The sequence below is a fragment of the Lolium perenne genome, chromosome 2, assembly GCF_019359855.2.
Source record: "Lolium perenne isolate Kyuss_39 chromosome 2, Kyuss_2.0, whole genome shotgun sequence".
Classification (NCBI taxonomy): Eukaryota; Viridiplantae; Streptophyta; class Magnoliopsida; order Poales; family Poaceae; genus Lolium; species Lolium perenne.
Genome location: NC_067245.2, coordinates 88,318,974 through 88,340,458, shown reverse-complemented (window position 1 = coordinate 88,340,458; position 21,485 = coordinate 88,318,974). Strand labels below are relative to the sequence as shown.

At 45.2% G+C, this 21,485-nt stretch overlaps 1 long non-coding RNA gene across 1 annotated transcript; it reads right to left on the bottom strand.

Annotated features, from left to right (window-relative positions):
* Positions 1-8,115: 8,115 nt before the first annotated feature.
* On the bottom strand, positions 8,116-10,142 carry LOC139836024 (uncharacterized). The gene is made up of 2 exons (XR_011751767.1): positions 9,638-10,142; positions 8,116-8,327 (listed from the first exon to the last, which is right to left on the bottom strand). It is a non-coding gene; the product is annotated as an uncharacterized lncRNA (long non-coding RNA).
* Positions 10,143-21,485: the final 11,343 nt, after the last annotated feature.

Here is a 21,485-nt window from a genome sequence, read left to right as displayed (position 1 = left end):
AAATTGCTCCCGCTATTACTAATAAAATTGAGTATGCTTATGTGGAGAGTAATAATTTTATGCATGAGACTCATGATAATAATGCTTTATGTGATAGTTATTTTGTTGAGTTTGCTCATGATGCTACTGGACATTATTATGAGAGAGGAAAATATGGTGGTAGAAATTTTCATGTTACTAAAACACCTCTCTATATGCTTAAAATCTTGAAGTTGAGCTTGTCTAGTTTTTCTATGCTTGTTGCATTATGCTTCTTGAATTTATTTATTTACAAGATTCCTTTTCATAGGAAGCATGTTAGACTTAAATGTGTTTTGAATTTTCTTCTTGATGCTCTCTTTTGCTTCAACTCTTATTTCTTGCGAGTGCATCATTAAAATTGCTGAGCCCATCTTAATGGCTATAAAGAAAGAACTTCTTGGGAGATAACCCATGTGTTTATTTTGCTACAGTACTTTGTTTTATATTTGAGTCTTGGAAGTTGTTTACTACTGTAGCAACCTCTCCTTATCTTAGTTTTGTGTTTTGTTGTGCCAAGTAAAGTCATTGATAGTAAGGTTCATACTAGATTTGGATTACTGCGCAGAAACAGATTTCTTTGCTGTCACGAATCTTGGCAAAATTCTCTGTAGGTAACTCAGAAAATTATGCCAATTTACGTGAGTGATCCTCAGATATGTACGCAACTTTCATTAAATTTGAGCATTTTCATTTGAGCAAGTCTGGTGCCTCAATAAAATTCGTCTTTACGGACTGTTCTGTTTTGACAGATTCTGCCTTTTATTTCGCATTGCTTCTTTTGCTATGTGGGATGGATTTCTTTGTTCCATTGACTTCCAGTAGCTTTGAGCAATGTCCAGAAGTGTTAAGAATGATTGTGTCACCTCTGAACATGTGAATTTTTGATTATGCACTAACCCTCTAATGAGTTGTTTTGAGTTTGGTGTGAAGGAAGTTTTCAAGGGTCAAGAGAGGAGGATGATACAATGCGATCAAGAAGAGTGAAAAGCCTAAGCTTGGGGATGCCCCGGTGGTTCATCCCTGCACATTTCAAGAAGACTCAAGCATCTAAGCTTGGGGATGCCCAAGGCATCCCCTTCTTCATCGACAAATTATCAGGTTCCTTCTCTTGAAACTATATTTTTATTCGTCCACATCTTATGTACTTTACTTGGAGCGTCTGTATGTTTCTTGTTTTTGTTTTTGTTTGAATAAATACTTGTGTGGGAGAGAGACACGCTCCGCTGGTTCGTATGAACACATGTGTTCTTAGCTTTTAATGTTCATGGCGAAGGTTGAAACTGCTTCGTTAATTGTTATATGGTTGGAAACGGAAAATGCTACATGTAGTAATTGGTATGATGTCTTGAATAACTTGATACTTGGCAATTGTTGTGCTCTTGTTTAAGCTCTTGCATCATATACTTTGCACCTATTAGTGAAGAAATACATAGAGCTTGTTAAAATTTGGATTGCATGAGTGGTTTCTCTAGAGTCTAGATATTTTCTAGTGAGGTGTTTGAACAACAAGGAAGTCGATGTATAGTCTTATAATGCTTGTAATATGTCTTTTATGTAAGTTTTGATGTACTAGTTTATGCTTGTGTTTGCTTCAAACAACCTTGCTAGCCTAAGCCTTGTATCGAGAGTGATTACTTCTCATGCATCCGAAACCCTTGAGCCAACCACTATGCCATTCGAGTCCACCATACCTACCTACTACATGGTATTTCTCCGCCATTCCAAAGTAAATTGCTTGAAGTGCTACCTTTAAATTTCTATCCTCTACCTTTGCAATATATAGCTCATGGGACAAATAGCTTAAAAACTATTGTGGTATTGAATATGTACTTATGCATTTTATTTCTTATAAGTTGCTTGTTGTGCGATAACCATGTTCCTGGGGACGCCATCAACTACCCTTTGTTGAATATCATGTGAGTTGCTATGCATGTTCATCTTGTCTGAAGTAAGGGCGATTTACCACCTTATGGTTAGAGCGTGCATATTGTTAGAGAAGAACATTGGGCCGCTAACTAAAGCCATGATCCATGGTGAAAGTTTCAGTTTAGGACATATATCCTCAATCTCATATGAGAAAATTAATTGTTGCTACATGCTTATGCATAAAAGAGGAGTCCATTATCTGTTGTCTATGTTGTCCCGGTATGGATGTCTAAGTTGAGAATAATCAATAGCGAGAAATCCAATGCGAGCTTTCTCCTTAGACCTTTGTACAGGCGGCATAGAGGTACCCCTTTGTGACACTTGGTTAAAACATGTGCATTGCGATAATCCCGGTAATCCAAGCTAATTAGGACAAGGTGCGGGCACTATTAGTATACTATGCATGAGACTTGCAACTTGTAGGATATAATTTACATGATACATATGCTTTATTACTACCGTTGACAAAATTGTTTCTTGCTTTCAAAACCAAAGCTCTAGCACAAATATAGCAATCAATGCTTCCCTCTGCGAAGGGCCTTTTCTTTTACTTTTATGTTGAGTCAGTTTACCCATTTGTCTCTATCTTAGAAGCAAACACTTGTGTTAACTGTGCATTGATTCTTACATACTTGCTTATTGCACTTGTTATATTGCTTTGCATTGACAACTATCCATAAGATATACATGTTACAAGTTGAAAGCAACCGCTGAAACTTAATCTTCCATTGTGTTGCTTCAATACCTTTTACTAAGAATTTATTGCTTTATGAGTAACTCTTATGCAAGACTTATTGATGCTTGTCTTGAAAGTACTATTCATGAAAAGTCTTTGCTATATGATTCAATTGTTTACTCATTGCATTTACATTGTTTCGAATCGCTGCATTCATCTCATAAGCTTTACAATGGTATGATTAAGATTATGTTGGTAGCATGTCACCTCAGAAATTATCTTTTATCGTTTACCTACTCGAGGACGAGTAGGAACTAAGCTTGGGGATGCTGATACGTCTCCAACGTATCTATAATTTCTGATGTTCCATGCTTGTTTTATGACAATACCAACATGTTTTGTTCACACTTTATATCATTTTTATGCGTTTTCCGGAACTAACCTATTGACGAGATGCCGAAAGGCCAGTTGCTGTTTTCTGCTGTTTTTGGTTTCAGAAATCCTAGTAAGGAAATATTTTCGAAATCGGACGAAATCAACTCCGGAGATCTTATAATTTCAGGAAGCTTCCGGAGCACCGAAGAAAAGTCAGAGGGGTGCCAGGGGGGCCCCACCTCACAGGGCGGCGCGGCCCAAGGGGGGGCGCGCCCCCCTATGGTGTGGGCACCCCGTGGCCCCTCCGACTCCGACTCTCCGCCTATATATTCGTCCCTGACCTAAAAACATCGGGGAGTTCGACGGAAACAGAGAAAACCATCCAGAGCCGCCGCCATCGCGAAAGTCCAATTCGGGGGACAGAAGTCGCTGTTCCGGCACCCTGCCGGGACGGGGAATTGCCCCCGGAGCCATCTCCACCGCCGTCTCCACCGCCATCTTCACCGCCATCGCTGCCTCCATGATGAGGAGGGAGTAATTCACCCCCGGGGCTGAGGGCTCCGCTGTAGCTATGTGGTTCATCTCTCTCTTTGTGATCAAGTTGAATACTATCTATGTGCTACTCTAGTGATGTTATTAAAGTAGTCTATTCCTCCTACACGGTGTAATGGTGACGGTGTGTGCATCCGTGTTAGTACTTGGTTTATGCTATGATTGTGATCTCTTGTAGATTATGAAGTTAACTATTGCTATGATAAGTATTGATGTGATCTATGCCTCCTTCATAGTGTGATGGTGACAGTGTGCATGCTATGTTAGTTCTCGGTGTAGTTGTGTTGATCTATCTTACACTCTAAGGTTATTTAAATATGAACATTGAATATTGTGGAGCTTGTTAACTCCGGCATTGAGGGTTCGTGTAACCCTACACAATGGTGTTCATCATCCAACAAAGAGGGTGTAGAGTAGTCCTATTATGTGATCATTGTTGAGAGTGTCCACTAGTGAAAGCAGGATCCCTGGGCCTTGCTTCCAAGCATCGAATCACCGTTTGTTTACTGTTTTGTTGAATGTTTACTCGCTGCCATATTTTACTCAGATTGCTATTATCACTCATACTCATCCATATTACTTGTACCTCACTATCTCTTCGCCGAACTAGTGCACCTATTGTATTAGGTGTGTTGGGGACACAAGAGACTTCTTGCTTTGTGGTTGCAGGGTTGCTTGAGAGGGATATCTTTGACCTCTTCCTCCCTGAGATCGATAAACCTTGGGTGATCCACTTAAGGGAAATTTGCTGCTGTTCTACAAACCTCTGCTCTTGGAGGCCCAACACTGTCTACAAGAATAGAAGCTCCCGTAGACATCAGCTACCTTTAAAATTTCCATTCTTTACCTTTGCAATATATAGCTCATGGGACAAATAGCCTAAAAACTATTGTGGTATTGAATATGTACTTATGCACTTTATCTCTTATTAAGTTGCTTGTTGTGCGATAACCATGTTCCTGTGGACGCCATCAACTACTCTTTGTTGAATATCATGTGAGTTGCTATGCATGTCCGTCTTGTCTGAAGTAAGGGAGATTTACCACTAAAATGGTTAGAGCATGCATAATGTTAGAGAACAACATTGGGCCGCTAACTAAAGCCATGATCCATGGTGGAAGTTTCAGTTTTGGACAAATATCCTCAATCTCATCTGAGAAAATTAATAATTGTTGCTACATGATTATGCATAAAAGAGGAGTCCATTATCTGTTGTCTATGTTGTCCCGGTATGGATGTCTAAGTTGAGAATAATCAATAGCGAGAAATCCAATGCGAGCTTTCTCCTTAGACCTTTGTACAGGCGGCATAGAGGTACCCCTTTGTGACACTTGGTTAAAACATGTGCATTGCGATGATAATCCAGGTAATCCGAGCTAATTAGGACAAGGTGCGGGCACTATTAGTATACTATGCATGAGGCTTGCAACTTGTAGGATATAATTTACATAACACATATGCTTTATTACTACCGTTGACAAAATTGTTTCTTGTTTTCAAAATCAAAGCTCTAGCACAAATATAGCAATCGATGCTTCCCTCTGCGAAGGGCCATTCTTTTACTTTTATTGTTGAGTCAGTTCACCTATTTCTCTCCACCTCAAGAAGCAAACACTTGTGTGAACTGTGCATTAATTCCTACATACTTGCATATTGCACTTGTTATATTACTCTATGTTGACAACTATCTATGAGATATACATGTTACAAGTTGAAAGCAACCGCTAAAACTTAATCTTCCTTTATGTTGCTTCAATACCTTTACTTTGAATTATTGCTTTATGAGTTAACTCTTATGCAAGACTTATTGATGCTTGTCTTGAAGTACTATTCATGAAAAGTCTTTGCTTTATGATTCATTTGTTTACTCATGTCATTTACATTGTTTGGATCGCTGCATTCATTACATATGCTTACAATAGTATGATCAAGGTTATGATGGCATGTCACTCCAGAAATTATCTTTGTTATCGTTTACCTGCTCGGGACGAGCAGAAACTAATCTTGGGGATGCTGATACGTCTCCGACGTATCGATAATTTCTTATGTTCCATGCCACATTATTGATGATATCTACATGTTTTATGCATACTTTATGTCGTATTTATGCATTTTCCGGCACTAACCTATTAACGAGATGCCGAAGAGCCGATTCTTTGTTTCTGCTGTTTTTGGTTTCAGAAATCCTAGTAAGGAAATATTCTCGGAATTGGACGAAATCAACGCCCAGGGGCCTATTTTCACACGAAGCTTCCAGAAGACCGAAGGAGTAACGAAGTGGGGCCACGAGGTGCCCAGACACCAGGGCGGCGCGGCCTGGGCCTTGGCCGCGCCAGCCTAACGTGTGGGGCCCTCGTGTGGCCCCTGACCTATCTCCTCCGCCTACTTAAAGCCTTCGTCGTGAAACCCCCAGTACCGAGAGCCACGATACGGAAAACCTTCCAGAGACGCCGCCGCCGCCAATCCCATCTCGGGGGATTCAGGAGATCGCCTCCGGCACCCTGCCGGAGAGGGGATTCATCTCCCGGAGGACTCTTCACCGCCATGGTCGCCTCCGGAGTGATGAGTGAGTAGTTCACCCCTGGACTATGGGTCCATAGCAGTAGCTAGATGGTTGTCTTCTCCTTATGTGCTTCATTGTCGGGTCTTGTGAGCTACCTAACATGATCAAGATCATCTATCTGTAATGCTATATGTTGTGTTTGTTGGGATCCGATGGATAGAGAATACTATGTTATGTTGATTATCAATCTATTATCTATGTGTTGTTTATGATCTTGCATGCTCTCCGTTATTAGTAGAGGCTCTGGCCAAGTTTTTACTCTTAACTCCAAGAGGGAGTTTTTTTCTCGATAGTGGGTTCATGCCTCCATTAAATCTGGGACAGTGACAGAAAGTTCTAAGGTTGTGGATGTGCTGTTGCCACTAGGGATAAAACATTGATGCTATGTCCGAGGATGTAGTTATTGATTACATTACGCACCATACTTAATGCAATTTTCTGTTGTTTTCAACTTAATACTGGAAGGGGTTCGGATGATAACCTGAAGGTGGACTTTTTAGGCATAGATGCATGCTGGATAGCGGTCTATGTACTCTGTCGTAATGCCCAATTAAATCTCACAATACTCATCATATCATGTATGTGCATTGTCATGCCCTCTCTATTTGTCAATTGCCCAATTGTAATTTGTTCACCCAACATGCTATTTATCTTATGGGAGAGACACCACTAGTGAACTGTGGACCCCGGTCCATTCTTTTACATCGATACAATCTACTGCAATACTTGTTCTACTGTTCTCTGCAAACAATCATCATCCACACTATACATCTAATCCTTTGTTACAGCAAGCCGGTGAGATTGACAACCTCACTGTTTCGTTGGGGCAAAGTACTTTGGTTGTGTTGTGCAGGTTCCACGTTGGCGCCGGAATCCCTGGTGTTGCGCCGCACTACATCTCACCGCCATCAACCTTCAACGTGCTTCTTGGCTCCTACTGGTTCGATAAACCTTGGTTTCTTACTGAGGGAAAACTTGCCGCTATACGCATGACACCTTCCTCTTGGGGTTCCCAACGGTCGCATGCTGTACGCGTATCACGTAGCGAACAAGAGGGGGGTGAATGGCGCTATGGCAAATTTTAGTCTTTTTCAAGTTTTATGCAACGGAAGGTAAAGGTGTGACTTTTAGCAATGGGGGTGATCCTACAATGAAGCTAGAACATGTGCAACATCTAAAGGAATCAACAAGATAACAAAAGCGAGGAGCGAGACAACCGGGGGGCGCGAGGAGAGTCGAGGTTTGTTTCCCGCAGTTCCCTCCACTAAAGGAGGTACGTCTGCGTTGAGGAGGTGCTAGTCTCACACAAGAGACTAGGCGGCCACACCACGAAGGAAGGCCTCACCCTCTTCCTCGAGAGAGCTCCACGGAGGTGCTCTCCCTCTTCCACTAAGGCACCGGTCGAGGCGGTGATTCCTTCACAAGGTTGGGGCGAGCTCCACACACACAAGGATGCTCCCAACACCCTATGGAGCTAGTACATCACCAAGCTAGACTCCATAGCTGCACATCTCCAATGCTCCACCATAGGAACCCATCACCAATGCTCCACCATAGGAACTCTTCCAATGCTCCACCAAGAAACTCTCCAAGGCTCCACCAAGAAACTCTCCAAGGCTCCACCAAAGGAACTCCCCAATGATCCACCAAAGGATCTCTTCTCCAAGATCCACCAAAGGAACCCTACCACCAAGATCCACTAAGGAATAGCTAGTATTTGTGAAATCTCTCTTGGTAGAACTATAGATCGGGGTCTCCTCCACCTATCCTCAAAATTAGGGCAAGATTGGTTGGAGGGGGAAGGAGATCCACAAGGATTAAGCTCAGCAACAATGGAGGAGTGTGACGCCCCGGAACCGGTACCATGAGGATTCCAGCGATCCCGCCGAAATCCGCATGATATCGATTCAGAGACGCCCTCCGACACGACGTGCGCGACGGATCACACACGTGATGCCAGAGGAATTAACACGAGCGGTAACATTACAACAGGATTACAATAGAGCCCACAAGATACATATATTATAACAACGACTCCAACGAGTCAAGATACAAATATACAATACAAAGATCCAAATCATACAGAAGATCGAATACGTCCGAGTACGGACAAGATACAAATTGGACTAAGAGTCCTCAAGATAACCAGTGGCGTCCATAACCCTGCCCAGGCCAAGCCGGAAGGGTAACCTTGCTAACGTCGTCATCTTGTACCTGACAAAGTCGGGCCATCGGTTGCCGACAAGAGGGAGGAAGCAAAAGAGAAAGGGGAAAAGGCGAGAGTAAGTACCAAGGAACGAACTCCGGCACGTACTTAGCGAGACTAGAAATGGCTATGCTCGCCGGGCGAGTATAATATATATATCGCCGGGGGCTATATGGTAGGTTTAGCGGCAGCAAAGCTATAACCAATAGAGACACGCTACAACATCCGTCTAATCAGATAAGATAAGAGAGCGCACAAGGTGACAGATAAAATACTACACAAACATAACCCAGCCGATTACACATATCCCCTCCAACAATTGCGAAGAGGCAATGTAAAAGGCACTCAACGGTGGACAAGTTTTATTAGGTATCGGTTGTAGTAATGCTATATTACTACGCAAGTTATTATCAGATTATTAACAACAAGTATAAGGTGTAAGTTGTTCTATGATCAAGCTATACAATTCCAAGTCGTCCATAACCGCGGACACGGCTTATCGATAAGATGTACACCCTGCAGGGGTTGCCCAAATGTAACCATACGCATGCTCGACCCACTTACGACAGGTGGATGTCTCACAACAAGACCGTTCCCAGTTCAACAAGAAAGTCTAGGGGGGCCACCCGACTAAGCTACCCGTATCGAAGTCCGGCCGTACTCCGAAGAGGACTCAGGGTTTGCGACGGCGGCTAGGCGTGCGAACCACACGCTTTCGCTAAACGTCCCGCGGGGTACAGTACAGAATATAAACACCCGAAGGCAACAGGAAGTAAACACCCGAAGGCAACAGTAAGTAAAGCATTGCATACATGGTATAGGCAAATAAAACCAAGGTTGTGGCCCCCTTTTCAACAGACTTGAGAAATGGTAATGGGTGAGGGGGGGTCCCAATAATCGTCCCCACGCATGGGTAGAGCGCTCAATCTCGGAACAGATAACAAGAACTCGGGTCCTAGGGGACATTAGCAAGTCAAAGTTCCGATGCTTTCGCAAAGGGGCTCACAGATGCCTCTGCTTACAATTTTAGTTGTTAACAATTAAGTAAAGCATGTGTATCTCCAACAACTGAAATAGCATGTGATAACCTCCCAACAACCCAACATATCCCGATAACAGATCGATATAAACAACAGAGCCTAAACACGCCTACGACTCGCAAGGCTCATACATCAAGCTACGGCTATGGGTAAGGAATGATACATATAAGATTATTATGGTAAACAAGTGGAATAGGACACGTGACTCGATAAAGAAGCGCAACATAAGGATAGCAGTGCGAGGGAGAGAGTAAAATAGGTGAAGAGAGAGGGCTCGCCTGTGGAAAGCTGCAGAAGAACTTGTCGTATCTCACAACACCACTTCGTGATCCTATCCGGGAAGAAGCAGATGCCAGGAGGCCAGAACAGGAACCAGACGTGCTTGGAGTCCTTGGCGTGTGCGCGGACATGGTCGAAGACGTAGACGGCGGGCACGGTGGCGACCAGGAGTTTAAAGCCATGCTCGGCTTGAACGGAGGCGCAACGTCGGTGACGGAATCGTCGATGAAGGGTGGCGGACGAGGAGGAAGACGTCAACCGCGAGCTCAATTCTAGACGATTTGGAGCGAGTCCTTGGGCGGAGTTTGGTGAGGTAGACGAGGTGCAGCTTTTCCCAAACGCGGATGGCCATGGAAGAGCTTGTGGCGGCGGGGCCCTGATGAGATGGAGGTGGTGCTTCCGTTTGCTGGTTGAGGGAGAAAAGGGGGGATCGAGGAAGGACAAAGTGGCGGCGGCAGAAAGAAGGAACAAGAGGAGCGCTAGGGTTTGCTTGGGCTCTGATTGGGGATTAAAGAGGAGAGAAAGGGGTGCATGTGATGAGGGGCGTTTGGTGGAGGGCTCACGCAGGTCTCCTGCTCGTGAGGTAGAAGACAAACAGGGAAACTCTGGAACAGGCTACACCACCAGCGTTTTGCTTGATGGACTCAAGGCCACGATGCTAGGACCAGAGAAAAAGGCTTGGAAAGAAAAAGAAGAAAAAGAAAAAAATAGGTTTTAAAGATATTTGCTACTCAAGAATTTTGTCAGGATTTGAAAAGGAGTTTTGAAAGTTTTTCATGAATATTATCTGTTGATGTTTTATCAAATAAGCACAGGGGAAGTTTTATAGAACCATACGAGAGAAACTCAAAATAATGTTGGATTTGAAAATGATTTTATTTTACCAAAACATGTAGATGGTATATGCATGATGATGATGACAAGACACTGGAACAACGCGGAAAAACAAGCAGCGAAGAAAATCTATTTAAGGATTTTTCCGGGTTGTTACAATCGACACCACTAACAAGGAACCTCGCCCCGAGGTTCCACGCCATGGTACGTGGGAGAGAGGTGGACTATCGGGTCTTCAGGCGACGTGTCGATCTCCTCGACACCACTAACAAGAGTTCTTGCTCCAGCTTGATCGGCGACACCACCAACAAGAAGTCGTTGTTCCGATGACGATGATGACTCCGGAGAAACAAAGGAAGAAGTAACAGTCACACGGATCCACCAATTCAGGTAACAAGAGCGAATAATAAGAGTAGTCGGTATGGTCATGACTCCATCCCGCACTCAAAGTATTACTCTGTACATGAATAAGAGAATCGTGCATCCAACTCCAGGAATACAGATTGGCGATCTTGATAAGCGTTCTAAGCAAAGATTCGATGGAATCCAAGGAACAAAGAGTTGAAGAAGGATCGCAGAACCAAAGGTGACGTCAACTGAGCAGACAGATGTAGCCGCCGGTAATGTTCTTCTGTCGGAAGGTCTTCAAAGATCGGTCCTATTAGGTTAAGGCAGAGATCGTCCAACCCACGTCGGAACCTAAGACTCAGAGAAGCAGATAAGAGAAGACTCAAAACTCGCAAAGGTAAGAGGAGAAAGAATAGAGGTAAGGAGAAAATTCAGAGCTAATCAGAACTATCCAACGAATTATCAGAAAATAGGTTTCGACACTAGACACAACAACGCCCATTGGCAAGGTTATCCTACAGGCTGGACTAGTGGGGTACCGTCAACCTGAGGCTCTGATACCAACTTGTGACGCCCCGGAACCGGTACCATGAGGATTCCAGCGATCCCGCCGAAATCCGCATGATATCGATTCAGAGACGCCCTCCGACACGACGTGCGCGACGGATCACACACGTGATGCCAGAGGAATTAACACGAGCGGTAACATTACAACAGGATTACAATAGAGCCCACAAGATACATATATTATAACAACGACTCCAACGAGTCAAGATACAAATATACAATACAAAGATCCAAATCATACAGAAGATCGAATACGTCCGAGTACGGACAAGATACAAATTGGACTAAGAGTCCTCAAGATAACCAGTGGCGTCCATAACCCTGCCCAGGCCAAGCCGGAAGGGTAACCTTGCTAACGTCGTCATCTTGTACCTGACAAAGTCGGGCCATCGGTTGCCGACAAGAGGGAGGAAGCAAAAGAGAAAGGGGAAAAGGCGAGAGTAAGTACCAAGGAACGAACTCCGGCACGTACTTAGCGAGACTAGAAATGGCTATGCTCGCCGGGCGAGTATAATATATATATCGCCGGGGGCTATATGGTAGGTTTAGCGGCAGCAAAGCTATAACCAATAGAGACACGCTACAACATCCGTCTAATCAGATAAGATAAGAGAGCGCACAAGGTGACAGATAAAATACTACACAAACATAACCCAGCCGATTACACATATCCCCTCCAACAATTGCGAAGAGGCAATGTAAAAGGCACTCAACGGTGGACAAGTTTTATTAGGTATCGGTTGTAGTAATGCTATATTACTACGCAAGTTATTATCAGATTATTAACAACAAGTATAAGGTGTAAGTTGTTCTATGATCAAGCTATACAATTCCAAGTCGTCCATAACCGCGGACACGGCTTATCGATAAGATGTACACCCTGCAGGGGTTGCCCAAATGTAACCATACGCATGCTCGACCCACTTACGACAGGTGGATGTCTCACAACAAGACCGTTCCCAGTTCAACAAGAAAGTCTAGGGGGGCCACCCGACTAAGCTACCCGTATCGAAGTCCGGCCGTACTCGAAGAGGACTCGGGGGTTTGCGACGGCGGCTAGGCGTGCGAACCACACGCTTTCGCTAAACGTCCCGCGGGAGTACGCACGAGAATATAAACACCCGAAGGCAACAGGAAGTAAACACCCGAAGGCAACAGTAAGTAAAGCATGGCATACATGGTATAGGCAAATAAAACCAAGGTTGTGGCCCCCTTTTCAACAGACTTGAGAAATGGTAATGGGTGAGGGGGGGTCCCAATAATCGTCCCCACGCATGGGTAGAGCGCTCAATCTCGGAACAGATAACAAGAATTCGGGTCCTAGGGGACATTAGCAAGTCAAAGTTCCGATGCTTTCGCAAAGGGGCTCACAGATGCCTCTGCTTACAATTTTAGTTGTTAACAATTAAGTAAAGCATGTGTATCTCCAACAACTGAAATAGCATGTGATAACCTCCCAACAACCCAACATATCCCGATAACAGATCGAGATAAACAACAGAGCCTAAACACGCCTACGACTCGCAAGGCTCATACATCAAGCTACGGCTATGGGTAAGGAATGATACATATAAGATTATTATAGTAAACAAGTGGAATAGGACACGTGACTCGATAAAGAAGCGCAACATAAAGATAGCAGTGCGAGGGAGAGAGTAAAATAGGTGAAGAGAGAGCGCTCGCCTGTGGAAAGCTGCAGAAGAACTTGTCGTATCACACAACACCACTTCGTGATCCTATCCGGGAAGAAGCAGATGCCAGGAGGCCAGAACAGGAACCAGACGTGCTTGGAGTCCTTGGCGTGTGCGTGGACATGGTCGAAGACGTAGACGGCGGGCACGGTGGCGACCAGGAGTTTAAAGCCATGCTCGGCTTGAACGGAGGCGCAGCGTCGGTGACGGAATCGTCGATGAAGGGTGGCGGACGAGGAGGAAGACGTCAACCACGAGCTCGATTCTAGACGATTTGGAGCGAGTCCTTGGGCGGAGTTTGGCGAGGTAGACGAGGTGCAGCTTTTCCCAAACGCGGATGGCCATGGAAGAGCTTGTGGCGACGGGGCCCTGATGAGATGGAGGTGGTGCTTCCGTTTGCTGGTTGAGGGAGAAAAGGGGGGATCGAGGAAGGACAAAGTGGCGGCGGCAGAAAGAAGGAACAAGAGGAGCGCTAGGGTTTGCTTGGGCTCTGATTGGGGATTAAAGAGGAGAGAAAGGGGAGCATGTGACGAGGGGCGTTTGGTGGAGGGCTCACGCAGGTCTCCTGCTCATGAGGTAGAAGACAAACAGGGAAACTCTGGAACAGGCTACACCACCAGCGTTTTGCTTGATGGACTCAAGGCCACGATGCTAGGACCAGAGAAAAAGGCTTGGAAAGAAAAAGAAGAAAAAGAAAAAAATAGGTTTTAAAGATATTTGCTACTCAAGAATTTTGTCAGGATTTGAAAAGGAGTTTTGAAAGTTTTTCATGAATATTATCTGTTGATGTTTTATCAAATAAGCACAGGGGAAGTTTTATAGAACCATACGAGAGAAACTCAAAATAATGTTGGATTTGAAAATGATTTTATTTATCCAAAACATGTAGATGGTATATGCATGATGATGATGACAAGACACTGGAACAACGCGGAAAAACAAGCAGCGAAGAAAATCTATTTAAGGATTTTTCCGGGTCGTTACAAGGAGAGAGAAGGGGAAGAGATAAAATCGGGTGGGGAAGAAGGGGCCCTTAAATAGGCTCCTCCAAATCCAACCGTTATGCCCAGATTTGGCCTAAGCGGTACTACCGCTTTGGAGTAAGCGGTACTACCGCCCTGAGTTCGAAATCACCCCAGATCTGGTCAAAGGACCCAGAGCGGTACTACCGCCCGCGGTACCGCTCGTGGTACCGCAATAGGGTCCAGACCTTACTGGATCCAGAGCGGTACCAGGGCAGTACCGGAGCGGTATTACCGTAACGCGTTACGGTACCTCAAGCGGTACCTTGAGCGGTACTACCGCTCGTGAGCGGTACTACCGCCCTAGGTACTGCAGGGGTACCGCAACTTGTTCTGGGGGACGAAATCAGCACAGACTCAGAGCGGTACCGAGGGCGGTACCTATAGGGGTAGCGGTACTACCGCTACAGGTACCGGTAGTACCGGCCTGGCTAAATCTGGTTTTCTTCCCTTTTTCTCTCCAACTTTGTTATCTCGCTAAACACACACAAAACCGGAAAACCTATCAACTACGCTTCAGTCTTCCGATCTTGACGCGTCCGGCGAGGTCACCGTGTACTTGCAAATCTAACAATGATACTCAAGGCACACGGTGAGATTACTCAAGTGTTGTCATCAAACACACAAAACATGGGATATGAATTTTGCTCTTGCAATCTCCCCCTTTTTGGTGTTTGATGACAACACAAGAGTTGACAACAACATATGATATTATGATGAGAACATTAGATTTGCAAAAACTAGACGGAGCTCCCCCTACACATGTGCATATCATGAATATGTATTTGAATACAAATGCACATGTTATAGAGACATCGCTCCCCCTAGTTTTTACAAACCAAGCATATATGCAACATAGATAGATGACATGTTCAAGAGGCATATGCACAATATGGAGGCAACATAAGATCATATACGGAGATTTGGGTGAAGTTATCATACCATAGCCTTGAGAATACCCAAACTCACAATAGGATGCCTCCATGGGGTTGTTGATGTAGCCGAGAAACAAGATAAGCAACTAGAACCAAACGGAGATTTGGGTGAAGTTATATACGGAGATTTGGGTGAAGTTATCATACCATAGCCTTGAGAATACCCAAACTCACAATAGGATGCCTCCATGGGGTTGTTGATGTAGCCGAGAAACAAGATAAGGAACTAGAACCAAACGGCTACAAACAACAAAGGTCTCCATCCACCTAGGAACTTCTCCCCCTTTGGCATCGGAACACCAAAAAGGAGGGTAACGAAACTAGAGAGATGGAGAAAAAGAACATACAACCAAGCTTGCAAAAATCACGAGAAAACAAGCTTGGAGGAGGTTCTCAAAAACAAAAAGAAGAAAGCAAAGAAGAAAGACAAAACAAGGTCACGAAGAACCGAAAAACCCGCCAAGAGGGGGTGTTGGTGGCCGAAGCCACCGTGTAAGAGTACAGTAGTTGTGAGGTCGCGTAGATGTATCTAGGACTCACGGACTACAACTCAACATGAAGCTCATAAGTCACTTACTTGACAAATAGCAAATGTTTTGGATTTCTTTATGCATTATGGGGGGGAGTGATAGCTCAATGGATTTAAACCGCACTCCCCCTATGTCCATGCGTGCCTTTCATCTAGATATGACGGTAAGATTGGTATGTGCGCACGACGGTCAAGCAAAGTTCGACGGATCAATGATGTTTAGCTCATGCCTCAACTCAATAAAGCGCTTCTCATCCAAGGGCTTCATGAAGATGTCCGCCAATTGCTCCTTGGTGCCAATATAGGATAGTACAATATCTCCGCGAGCAATGTGGTCCCGGATGAAGTGGTTTCGTATCTCGATGTGCTTCGTCTTGCCATGAAGAACCGGATTGTAGGCGATCTTGATTGCGCTCTCATTGTCGCACAAAAGAGGCACCTTGCTATACTCGAGTCCATAGTCCCGCAAGGTTTGCCTCATCCATAAGATTTGAGCACAACTACTTGCCGCGGCAATATACTCGGCTTCCGCGGTGGAGACGGAGACACAATTTTGCTTCTTCGAGGACCAACACACCAAAGATCTTCCAAGAAAGTGACATGCTCCGGAGGTAGACTTCCTATCAATCTTGTCGCCCGCCCAATCGGAGTCGGTGAAACCAACCAAAGCAAAGTCCGTGTCCCTTGGGTACCATAGTCCGAAGTGTGGGGTATCAACTAAATATCGAAAGATCCTCTTGACCGCCACAAGGTGGCTTTCCTTCGGACTTGCTTGAAACCGTGCACACATACCAACGCTCAACATGATATCCGGGAGAGAGGCACAAAGGTAGAGAAGCGAACCTATCATCGAACGGTAGAGCTTGGTATCCACCGCCTTGCCGCCCTCGTCAAGAGTGAGTTGACACTTGAGTTGCATCGGAGTTCCGATCCCCTTGGCGTCCTTCATATCAAAGCGCTTGAGCATGTCTTGGAGGTACTTTGCTTGATTGATGAAGGTGCCTTGTCGCATTTGCTTGATCTCGAACCCGAGGAAGTACTTGAGTTCACCCATCATTGACATCTCAAACCTATTTGTCATCAACATAGCAAACTCATCGTTGAATTTTGTGTTAGTAGAGCCAAATATGATGTCATCTACATAGAGTTGGCATACAAAAAGCTCCCCATTGACCTTCTTAGTAAAAAGAGTGGGATCGATTTTCCCCACTTGGAAACCACGGTCTTCAAGCAACTCCTTGAGATGCTCATACCAAGCTCTAGGAGCTTGTTTGAGACCATATAGGGCCTTTTTGAGCTTGAAGACATGTTCCGGAAAATGGGGGTCCTCGAAACCCGGGGGTTGCTTCACATATACTTCCTCATGTAGAGGACCATTAAGAAAAGCACTCTTAACATCCATTTGTTGCAATTTAAAGCCATGATGTGAGGCAAAGTCCAAAGGATACGGATGGACTCGAGCCTTGCAACGGGTGCAAAGGTTTCACCAAAGTCCACGCCTTCAACTTGAGAATAGCCTTGTGCCACCAATCTTGCTTTGTTGCGGATGACCGTGCCACTTTCATCTTGCTTGTTCTTGAAGATCCACTTGGTGCCGATAACATTGCGGCAATGATCGGGTCGCTTCATGAGAGTCCATACATCATTCCTCTTGAAGTTGTTGAGTTCCTATTGCATTGCATTCAACCAATCGGGATCGTTGAGAGCATCATCAACTTTGAGTGGTTCCACCCTAGAGACAAAGTCATGGTGTGCACAAAAGTTTGCAAGTTGCCTCCGAGTGGTGACATTTCTCTTTAGATCACCAATGATGTTTTGCAAGGAATGAGACTTGAGACGCAAGTGTCTTTGAGTAGAATCTTCACGGCGAGTGTCGGCTTGAGGTGATAGATCTTGTGAGTCCTCTTGGCCTTCATCACGGTTTAGGTCCTCGCCTTGAGCTCCATCGTCGTTGAAAGAGGCAACATGGTCATGAGATCCGGATGGTTCGGGGGTATAGGGAGTATTATTGTCCATGAAGACTCTCCCCGAACCACTCGGAGAAGAACTTGAATCTTGACCTTGGTCACTTGATGTTGGGTGTTGAGGTAGACGAGCTTGCAGTGTATGTTGTTCTTGAGCTTGTTGAGGTGAACTTGGACTCGATTGTTGTTGTAGATGTCGAGGTTGATCTTGAGGTTGAGGTTGAACTTGAGGTTGGTGTAGAGGTTGGCTTGCATTTGTTAGATCAACGGAAGAAGCTTGGCCTTGTGGTGTAGATGGCTCCACTTGGGTGGAACTTGGTCCTTCCCCGGTACTCATAGAAGGTAGCGTTTGAGGTAGGCGAATGCCCACACTCATCCTTCCTATGGTATCCGGGGGAATTGCATCTCCTTTCTCACAAGAAGCACTTCGCTCCTCCAAAGATCTATCATCTTCATCGAACGTCACATCACAAGATTCTACAACACGTCCACTTGACTTGTTGAAGACTCTATAGGCGTGAGAATCCGTAGCATAGCCAACGAAAATTCCTTCTTGAGCTCTTGAATCAAACTTGGATAGGCGTGTGTCCTTGATAAGTATGTAGCATTTGCATCCGAAGACCTTGAAGTATGACACATTAGGCTTGTTGCCGGTGAGGATCTCATATGGTGTCTTCTCAAGACCTTTCCGAAGATAGAGGCGATTAGTAGTATGGCAAGCGGTAGAGATAGCTTCCGCCCAAAAATTGTAGTTGGACTTGTATTCCATCATCATGGTTCGAGCGGCTTCGATCAAGGTTCGATTCTTCCTTTCGGCGACCCCATTTTGTTGGGGAGTATATGGCGTGGAGTATTGGTGTTCGATTCCTTCCTCACCGAGAAAGTCATCCAACGTGTAGTTCTTGAACTCCATTCCATTGTCGCTCCTTATTGCGAGAATCTTGTTGTCGTACTTGCGTTGAACTTGGTTGGCAAACTCCATCATGGTCCGTTGAGGCTCACTCTTGTACTTGAAGAAGAATACCCAACAATAGCGTGAATAGTCATCAACGATGACGAGGCAATACTTCTTTCCTCCAAGACTTTCATGAGAAGGTGGACCAAAGAGATCAACATGTAGGAGCTCCAAGCATCTTGTAGTAGAGATGATGGTCTTGGCCTTGTGAGGAGCTCCATGCATTTTTCCTTGTACGCAAGCCCTACAAACACAATCCTTGCAAAAAGAGACATCTTCTTTTAGTCCGAGAATGTGGCCACCCTTGTGGAGACTTTGCAAAGTCCTCATGTTGACATGGGCTAGTCGGCGATGCCATAACCAACCCTTGTCACCTTTGGCGAATAAGCAAAGAGCGGAAGATGTTGTCTTTCTGGAGAAATCGACAACATACAAACCGTTCTCTACATATCCAACAAAAGCTACATTGAGTGTCTTGCTCCACAAGAGGACCACCATATGTTCATCAAAGAATGTGCATAATCCCATACGAGCAATTTGATGAACGGAGAGTAAGTTGTAACCAAGGGTCTCGACAAGGAGGACATTCACAAGTGAGATGTCGGGTGTTACCACCACCTTGCCAAGACCCAATACCTTAGAGCACGTGTTGTCGCCATATGAAACGGTAGAGAGAGAAGGCACGAGGTCGACAACAATATCCTTGCTTCCGGTCATATGACTTGTGGCTCCACTATCAACCACCTATTTAGCGCCACCGGAAGCATAGTCCTACAAGGAATCAAGTCTTGGATTTAGGTACCCATTTTTCAATGGGTCCTAGCATGTTAGTAACAAGGGGTTTGGGAACCCAAATAGTCCAATCAACATTGTCCTTTGGAGGACCAATAAAGCGAGCACGAATATGTCCATAGTAATCAACAAAAAGAACATGAGAAGGGTTGTTAGAGCCGGCGAAACCCGTCGAGGCGGAGTTGGACACTCCATCCCTTCTTGAGCTAGCATTACTCCCTTCACGGTTGGTCTCCATGTTCTTCTTGTCCATCTTCTTCTTGGTCCTCCTCTTCCTCTTTCTCTTTGGCTTGGTAGCCACTCCTCCTTCATTGCAAGAGCTCTCTTTGGCTCCATCTTTGGCTTCAATGATTCCTTCCAAGTACTTGGCTTGAACTTGGAGTCTCTCCACCTTGGCCTTCAAGCGATTGACTTCATCTTCATGTTCCGGGTGTGGATGGCAAATATCGAACACTTGGACCTCCTTTGCCTTGTTCACCCGGAAGTGTTCCATCAATGCTTCTTCTTGGAGAGCGTTCAACTTCATGAGCAAGCGCTTGTCATTTTCCATCTTGGCAATGTCGCTCTCATGAGTGCAACATGAGGTCTTCTCTTTGAACAAGCGGTAGTACTCATCCAAGGCTTCTTCTTGAAGAGCATTGACTTCCAAGAGGGGAGCATTGTGCCTCCTCAAGGAAGTAACTTGATCCACAAGCTCATCATGGGAAGAATCGGGGTCTTCATCGTCTTTTGCTCTGTTGGCTTCCTCGAGCGAGAGCATCTTCTTCTTGAGGTCACCAACCAACTCTAGAGCATGATCTCGATCCTTGGTGAGACGTGAAACAATAGCTTCATTCTTGTCTTCAAGCACAATGACACTAGCTTCAAGAGACATACGAAGATTCCTTTCATCATCAAGCTCCTCCTTGAGATTGGCGAGCTCAAAGGCCGTTTCCCTTTCCAACTTCTCCCTCTTCTCAATAAGATCTTGTGCCGCACCAAGTTGGGCTAAGAGAGCCCCAACATGGATCTTGGTGTCCCCCTTCATGTTAGTGAGAAAAGAATCCAAGGAATCCAAACCCATAATCTCACGTTTAATGGTGAGACTAGTGGCATCATCAATATATGAGGCATTAGTCGAAGAGGATGGTTTGGAAGGGGATTTTACCTCTGTAGATACCTTTGCCATGAGGCACCGTGCATTGTTGGTGACGAGGTTCTCATTTGGAGAGTCGAAGAGGGAGGTAGAGGGAGTGGAAATGGCGATGGCGGCCACTCCCTCTCCTTCCTTGTTGGAGCGCTTGTCCTCATGCTCACCATCTTCATCGGAGGTGTACTCTTCACGGATGATGAAGGCTCGAGACTTCTTGTTGGAGGAGACCTTGTCGTCATCGGACCTTGGGGAGAACTTGGAGAATCCCTTGGAGAGAGGCTTGTACCTATCCTTTGGGATAAGCTTTCCACCATGATCTTCTCTTCTCTCAAACATACAATCCGCGACAAAATGATTCTTGTCACCGCAATTGTAGCATGTTCTTCCCCTTGTCCTTTCTCTTGGGCTCTTGGAGGGTCTTCTTGGAGAATCACGTGATCTTCTTGGTCTTGTGTTTTGGGACATGTTTCCATCCCAAAACTTCTTGGCGGCGAGAGCCATGTGCTCATGGTAGTTGAGCTTGAGATCATCCGAACCCCACTCAATGGGATCCTCATTAGTTTCACTAGCTTCATGCACCTTCATCTTCAATACAAGATTGGGCTTGCGGGAGTTGTGGGCGCGAGCAACAAGATCCTCCGCATTCTTCTTGGAGATGTCCATAGCGATGACTTCGCTAAGGACTTCATCGGATGTCATAGTACGGAAGGAGGCGTTTTGGCGGATGGTCGTCAACTTCACTTCCTCATAAGGGAGGAGAGCGTTGTAGAACTTGCGCTTGATCCAATAGTCATCCACGAACGTTGCTCCAAGATCTTGCATTTGCACGGCAAGAGCGATGAGGCGTCGGTACATTTCTTCGGTGGTCTCTCCTTCAATCATGACGAAGTTGTCGGCCATGTTGTTCACTTCATCAAAGCGAGAGCTTTGGATGCTTGCATTGCCGAGGAAGAGCTTCTCAAGTTTGTCCCATGCTTCCTTGGCGGTCTTGAGCGAGCGGATATGAGCGCGGTCCTTGGGGGAGATGGCCATATGAATCATGTTGATGGCGGTGGCGTTGAGTTGGTCATCCACCACA